Source organism: Lathyrus oleraceus, chromosome 5 (genome assembly GCF_024323335.1).
Source record: "Lathyrus oleraceus cultivar Zhongwan6 chromosome 5, CAAS_Psat_ZW6_1.0, whole genome shotgun sequence".
NCBI classification, from domain to species: domain Eukaryota; kingdom Viridiplantae; phylum Streptophyta; class Magnoliopsida; order Fabales; family Fabaceae; genus Lathyrus; species Lathyrus oleraceus.
In genome coordinates this window covers 533,303,580-533,311,596 of record NC_066583.1, presented here as the reverse complement: position 1 = coordinate 533,311,596, position 8,017 = coordinate 533,303,580, and the positions used below count along the sequence as shown (strand labels likewise).

The 8,017-nt window shown below is 29.9% G+C and overlaps 1 long non-coding RNA gene across 1 annotated transcript; it reads right to left on the bottom strand.

The window, feature by feature from the left end:
* Window positions 1-976: 976 nt before the first annotated feature.
* Window positions 977-1,535, bottom strand: LOC127083017 (uncharacterized). Its single transcript, XR_007788283.1, has 2 exons — window positions 1,382-1,535; window positions 977-1,246 (listed from the first exon to the last, which is right to left on the bottom strand). It is a non-coding gene; the product is annotated as an uncharacterized LOC127083017 (long non-coding RNA).
* Between the last annotated feature and the right edge of the window lie 6,482 nt (window positions 1,536-8,017).

The window sequence follows — 8,017 nt, the reverse complement described above, 5'->3', positions numbered from 1 at the left end:
CATTTTATGTCGTGTGCTGGATTTTGTGGTTCTTGTACACCACAATTCAATTTTATTTGCACCTAATTTCGATGAAACACTTAGAAACTCCTCTTTTTGGTTAGTGGACATCATTTATCGAGATGCGCAAAATTAAAAACACTATTTTTAAAGATTAATCGAATTTTTTCTGATCATTTCAATCATAAAACAATGTATTACCTCAAGTATCAAAAGCACATCCCAGTGATCGATTACATATTACTCACCAATGATATTTTACATTGGTCGTAAAGGTTAAACTCACAACCTCTTAGTATGTGAGACAACTCCTTACCAACTGAGTCAACCTTCATTAGTGTTGGATAGCAATGAATACAGGTTGGATTGAACTTTGTTTGGTCTAATCCGTTATCCAATTCGTTCAAACTTTAATGAGTTGAGTTCATCGTCCAACCCAAAATTTCAAAATCAAACCAAACAAAATTGACCTGTTCATTTATGAGTTGGGTTAGGTTGAATTTGTGGGTTGTGTTTCAAATAAAAAATAATTTTTTAAATAACTTTTTTCAATTATAAAAAATAATAACACAATTCGATAAAATTATACTTATTTGTAACACTAACTTGTATGAAACACATTATGTAATGTCCATAAAATTCATCCAGTTGATAATAGTAGAAAATTTCACAAAACACCTTATTTTAATAAGACACGTAACGTGAAAATTATACAAAATTAAATTAGAAATAATATTTAATCTTAGAATTTTTTAAATTCATGGTCTAGTTGTAATAGTATTGATGTTAAATAGATGTATTATATTGGAAAAATTATGATTAATACTGATTATTGTGAATCGAGTTGGATATACCCATAAATAAGCAAGTTCAAATAATTTATGAATTTGTTCAATTTAAATCAATAGATTTATGGGTTAACTCACATCAATGAACACTCCTATAAATAGTTTTAAACTTGTGGTTGGACGATGCATTTTATAAACTGAAATTTATGTATTTATTTTTTCATTTGATAGCAGCCATACGATAGTATGTGTACATAAATTTGTACAAAGACATATATGTTATATTCCGCAGCAACATAGGGCTCCTTCACAAGCGCTACCGAAAGTGATACCCTTTTGTGCACAACTCTTAATACACTCTTGAGGATGATCTGGACACAAATCAGGTCGTTTCTCACAGTGTTGTGGCGAAGGAGCGTCATTTAATCTTTCTTTTGTTCCAATCACTTTATATGTGCCTACAAATATATAAAAATTAATACCAGAGTTATTGTTTATATACTTTGATTGAGATACAATTATACGATCAATTATTTTACATTAACATTTAAATTAAATTAACGTTGAAAAATAACATGTAAATTTAAGGATACCTTGAGTCAGAACGGAAACGATGCACACAATTACAATGAAAAGATACATACGATTGATACGGATTGCCATGTTTTCAGTTTTCAGTTTTCAATGAAAATCATCAAACACCTAGGGACTATTTATTGAGACAAATGAGAATAGTTATGGAAATAAATCTTAATAGTTTCTTTCAGTCAAAAAGAAATAGTTTATTATTTCATTTTTCTTAATTTTAATTTTTAATGATAAATTAATGCATTAATTTGGTAAATAATAATAATAAATTCATTCAATTTTAACAAAATATAATTTCTCCTATCATTTTTTAAAAGTTAATTGAGTCAACAAAAATTATTGTATTTCGTTCATATATTAAACCAAATACAATAAAAAAATCAAATACATCAAATTTTGTTGAATCTAATATCTCTTACAAAAAAATATTCATAGTACCAAAAATTTATTTTCATTTTTAATAGATTTAATCTATTGATTAATTTGAGTTATTTAGTGTAACTTGTCAAAATTTAAATTTGTAAAAAATGAGTTAAAAATAAAATAATTCATTTTGAATTTAAGTAATATGCATTATCAGTGTAAAATAATTTTATATTATCATCTAATAAAAAATTAAAAATTTGTCATATTATTAAAATAATTTAAAATTTAAATGTGATTTGATGTAATATACGTCACTGATTGATATTGTATAGTTATACCATATTTACGATATATATTCTATTTTCTCATTTATTAATTTAAAATTGGTTTAAAATTTTAATTTATTTTAAAATAAAATAAAATGGAATTATAAAATCATATTGTTTGATTGGTGAAAAAATATCAATATTTAACTAAATTCAAAGATCCCAGATTGTTCACCTTTAATAAATTCAGTCAAATGCTAAGGAAAAATTCAATTTAATTTTCATTTAGTGACTTACTAAATTATGTTCAAAAATCAATAATATCTTTGACCAAAAAGCTCAGTAAAACGTTAAAATATTCCGGATATGCATCTCCAGATTATTTTGGAGGTTAAATCGCGTCAGACCCTTCTCCTTCCCCATTTCTCATTTTACTCAAACTCAACTTCAAACTCTCTCAACTTTTTTTCGCTATACCAAGTCAAAACTCAATCAACAAGGCTCAAGGGAACTTCAATCAACATCTGTAACATCAGAAACAACATTAGAGACATCAATTTCGTATATTTTTTGAGTTTCTGTGTAAATGAGTAAAAATCGTTGATTAAGGTTAGAAATGAGTAAAAATATCATTTAAGATAATTTAGACATAGTGCATTAGACGTGGGTTGACTAAAAAGGGTGATCAAAACATGTTTTTTTTAGACTTCATGGGGTACATTGACGCCATTAACGCAACTTCTAAGTTGTATAAAATTCTAGAGATGCATCTCTAGAATTTTTCAGCGTTTTAGTTTCCTAGATTCCAATGGAATTTTCTCAGTACTTTTTTTTTAAAAATTTCTTGCTTGTGGTGTTGTTTGCCTCACTAGTTTTCTGCTTTACTTTAACTTACATGAATAATGGATGATAGATACGATAGACTGAGGCACGAAAGAGTTACTCAACACACATCAGTGCAGCGGAAGAAAAGTCAACAGGTTTCAGAGGCTCCTAGTCCCTCTGGTCATGCAGAACCATATACTTATGGGGCCCGTGCTACCCCTCATGTCACTTAATCTTCTTCTTCCCTTAGGAGACGCGATTTACCATCTGACGCATTACTCCCTCCATTTTTCCGCAGGCACCAGGTACCCGATTCTCCAGTGCCACCTCCTAATGTATATGCTTTTGAGTTTGTGCCACCTCTTACTCCTGATGTTGTTGATCCAATGCCACCTCTAGTGGTTGCGGGTGCTGAGCCAGAGGCATTTGGAGGAGGCCTTTTTGATTTGTCATTACTGCCTCTATACCTAGACCATATTGCCAGACATATATGGGAAGGAGAGGTAGCATTAGTTCAATTCATTCTTTTTTTATTTACGTTAATTTTAATTGACAAATGTCTGACATTGCTTTTTTTTTTCATAAGCGTGATCCGCAGAAGTTTATTAACGACATACGAAAGATTATTGGCTTGCCTTATCCGAATGATGATTGATTTTAGGGGGTTTTGTCCTTATTTGGCCTGAAGGAGTTGTGCATGATCGGTTATACTACTGTAAACCACGAGATGCTTAATGCATCCGTGGATAGATGACACTCAGAGACCTCATCATTTCATCTCCCGCTCGGTGAGATGACTATCACACTCGACGATGTCTCGTATTTGTAACATCTTCCTATTGGGGGGAGACTCCTAGATCATGGGAGGATTACCAAAGACGAGACATATCAGAAGATGGTAGACTATCTAGGGACTAACCCAGGGGAGGAGAATGAGGAGTTGGATAGGATCAGGGGGCGTTCATGCTAGGTATGAATACCTGAAAAAGATATATACAGATGAACTACATAGAGCATATCAAGCCACAAGTGATGATGAGCAGGTGGGGCTCAACATAGCGCATGCTATGAGAGCATACATGCTATATTTGGTTGGCACTGTCATTTTTTTGGACATGAGTGCCACTTAAAAAAGAATATATTAGTTTGAACATATTATATTATTTTAAGTTTCATTTTGAAAATAGTATACTTTTGAGTTCCATTTTAAAAATAATATACTTTTTAAGTTCCGTTTTTTATGTTCAAATAATATACTTTTAAGTTCCATTTTAAAAATAATATATTTGTATGTTCAAAAAGTTAATATACTTTTAAGTTCCATTTTAAAATAATATACTTTTATGTTCAAAAAGTTAATATGCTTTTAAGTTAAAATGTCTATTATTAAAATGTCTATTTTCTGATTTAAGAAAATAATATATTTTGAACGGAATCTATTAAAATCTATTATTTAAGATATTTTAATCTTTTAACTTAAAAAGATGTCTACATTGAAAAAATGTTAATGTCTCTATAACAATCCAACTTTCTGATAGGTACAATCTCAAATATTAAATCGATTGAAATATTAAAGGATGATTTATTTTATGAGTGTGGGGGATTTTTTATTAGCATTATAGTATTAGCTGACTTCTTTTGGTAAGTTTTTTATTTTTAATTTTTACTATGAAAAAAGTGTCAGTACAAAATGTAAACAAAATCGACAAAATACACGTTTTTTTTTACTCAAGTGCAAAATAAAAAAGACATCAAAAAAAGAGATAATTCTGACGTATTCAACAAAAATTTAAATGTTTTGATTTATTTACTTTTACAAATTAAGAAAAGAAAAAATGAGAAAAATAATATTTTTTTGTTAATGCAATATTTCTAATAATATACAGTTTTAAAAAGTAAAATAAAAATATGAGTCATCTTGTTTTATAAATAGAAATGTGCATATTAAACAATGGTTTTTTTTTCATTTTGTCATCTCAAACAGTTTCCAAAATAAGATTAGAAAAATGTTTTAAATTAGTTTCTCTTCAAGTTATTTATAAAATTATTTATAAAATATATTTTAATAACTAAAAAGATAATCTCATTCAAATAAATTGTAAACATTTTAAATTTTAATTTAATGACGCAAAATACAAATACACTATTTTTAATCATAGTAGGAAAAAGGGTTTTTGATCAAAAGAAAAGAGAAAAAATGAAAGAACTTTAAATTATGATTATAAATAAATTAATATTTAGAAAGAATCTAATATATTTATAAATAAATGTGTGCACAGAGGAATACTAGAGTACTTATACCCACTCAATTTTGCTAAAAATTATCGTATTTAATTAATTTCGTTAATAATTATCGTACATAACTAGAAAGAAGAAAATTGTAAAATCTCACCTCATTTCTAAGCCTTGCATTTACAATGAGATAGTATCAATATTAATATGTTTGACTTAAGATTTTCTAAATAGAGAGACTTTGAGAACATAGTTGGCAATTTGGAAGAATATGAGGGGGGCAATTGTGTATCTTCCATAATCAAATATAAAAGTAAAAGAATTCCTCTAATTTTCATCTTGAAAATGTGTGTGAGAGAGAGAGGTAAATGAGTATCAAGTTCATACTTGTCTTGCATGTAGAAGTGAAGAGAATTTATTGAATGTAGAAGTAAATAATGCTTCTTTTCTAACTTAGAAAAGAAGGAAATGGATCAAGGATCATCATCAATCCTCTCATCATCTTCATCAAATTTAGAACCGACTCTTGAGGTGAGGTTCTTTAGAACTTAATTTTGGATAGAGAAAACTAGGATGAAATGCATGTTGGCTTTTAAGTTGAAATAGACATGATTGATTTTGACTACATGTTGAATGTGTGATGGTTGAATGAGATACCATGTATTTCTATGATGAATATGTGAAATAATGTTTGTGATTGTGTTCAATTGATACCACACGGTTGCATGATGAATCTATGTTATATTTGAATCTTGTGTGCTGGATAATTGTTCTTCTTGAATATTTTGTGTGTTTCTAGAAAAATTACTTCGATAAGACCTTTTTACAGCCACCCCATAACACTTTGTGATCAAATGGTAAAAAAGTATGGGAAAATTAGAGCCATAATACTTTTGTAATATTCATCTTGTAATACTAGCTGCCGTAATCTGCATATTTTGAGCTAGAAAACTCAAATTGAGGGGAGGTCAACTGTGTTAGAAAGCAAACATAATTATACAAATAATTGCATAACTTTTATGACCATTAGGTGTCAACCCTAATTGGTGGTACTCAAATGGTAATACTTATGATATGATGTATTGTGGATCTGAATGATCTAATGGACATACGCCTTGATTTCTTTCTATGTTATGGATCAGAATAATTCAAGGGACCTAATCCTTGATTCTATTCTATATTATGTTATGGAAATAGAATAGACAAAGCCCCTACATCTTGATGTTATTCTATGACATGTTATGAATTTGATGATCAAATGGAGCTACGCCTTGACTTGAGTACATGTTATGAATATGATGATAAATGGACCTACGCCTTGACATCAGTACATGTTATGAAGCTGGTGATATGGGAATCTGCGCCTTGACTTTAGTACATGTTCTGATGGATGGAGATCAGGGGACTCACACCTTAACTTTCTTGGACATGTGACTTCACATACAAGAGGGAGTGAATTGTGCGTTTCAGAAAAATTTGATTTTAAAATTTTTATAGAATTAATTTCAAAGTAAAAAAAAAAATAGAAAAGTTTTGAAAGTGAGAAGTGGGAAATAAAATTCATATGGTAAATTCAAGAAAGTAAAAGTTAAGACAAAAGAGAAAATACCATAAGTTATAGAGGTTAGGATAAAAGAAAAAGACCTAATCCTCTCCGAGATTTGTTCCTGAGAGTATCCAATAAACTTAAGATCTTTTATTAGGTTGAACTCTTGAACCCTTTTATACAAGAAAAATGAAGTTTGTGGCTAACTTCCACCAAAACAATAAACGCGAAGAGAATCGTTGAGTCTTCCTTTTAAATAATGGTTCGAAGCGGTTAGTCTCCTTTCCACAAGAAACTTAGAGCGATTAGTCTTCAAGCTTCAAACCAATATTCTACATGTGTTGATCTTGAACCTGGGTGAGCATTTAACACCAAGATGAACTCACGAACCTAGGAAATTTTATATCAGACTGATCTCCAACCTTAGGAAGATGATATTTAACTTTAGCCTGATCTCGAACCGAATGAAATCTTTTGAATGGCCTAAGCCTTTGAACCGAACCAGTTACTTAATAATTAAATCCCCAAAACCAAAATTCCAATGGTTTTAGCTTTGAACCCCAATAAATAATACCTAAATGGATGAAATAATCCCAATAAAAATATCTTAGAGAGAGAGAGAGTGTGTGTGTGTAAAGAGTAAGGAGTGAAAGATCATGTATCTGGATGTCGAAATATGTGGGAAGGTATATTTATTTATAGGCTAGAGGTTGACACAAAAAAGGAAAATCTTTGTGGTCAAAATTAATGATCCAATCGATTGGGTGGCCTAAAAACAGTCATTTGGTTTATTTTAAAAGGAAAGAAAAGACCTATGTTTAAGGCACATTTTTCACTGACCCAATCGATTGGGTGAAATGTCAATCAATTGGCAGGAATAAAAATTTCCCCATAAATTTTCTGACAGTTCCTAAATCATCTAGCATGACTTCATGACTTCAATACATCAGCCAATATCCAAATACTTGGGGAAGAAAGAGGCCTACGCTCAATTAATCCTTTTTCATCCAAATTTTTTGTGAAAAATGTTAGGCGAATTGAGTCATAGTTCCTTAACATAAGACGAGTATTCAAAAAGCGAGCTCTACAGCTAGTATCCAAACACTATGAGAAGAAAGAGGCCTATGACCAATTAATCTTCTTTCATCTATGAAAGAATAGATTAAATTTGGTTGATTATCATATTTTAGTTCGGAAGACGAGTGTTGAAAAAGAAATCTCCACACCTAGTATCTAAATAATCGGGGAAGAAAAAGGCATACGCCCAATTAATCCCTTTTCATCCGGTTTATTTGAGAAAAATATTTTTGAAGTGCTTTGAATGAGTTTGAAAAAGAACTTGATGTTTATCAAATGTTTCCCCACTTTTTTTCTAAAAGATTTATTTGGGACCTTTTCTTATAGGT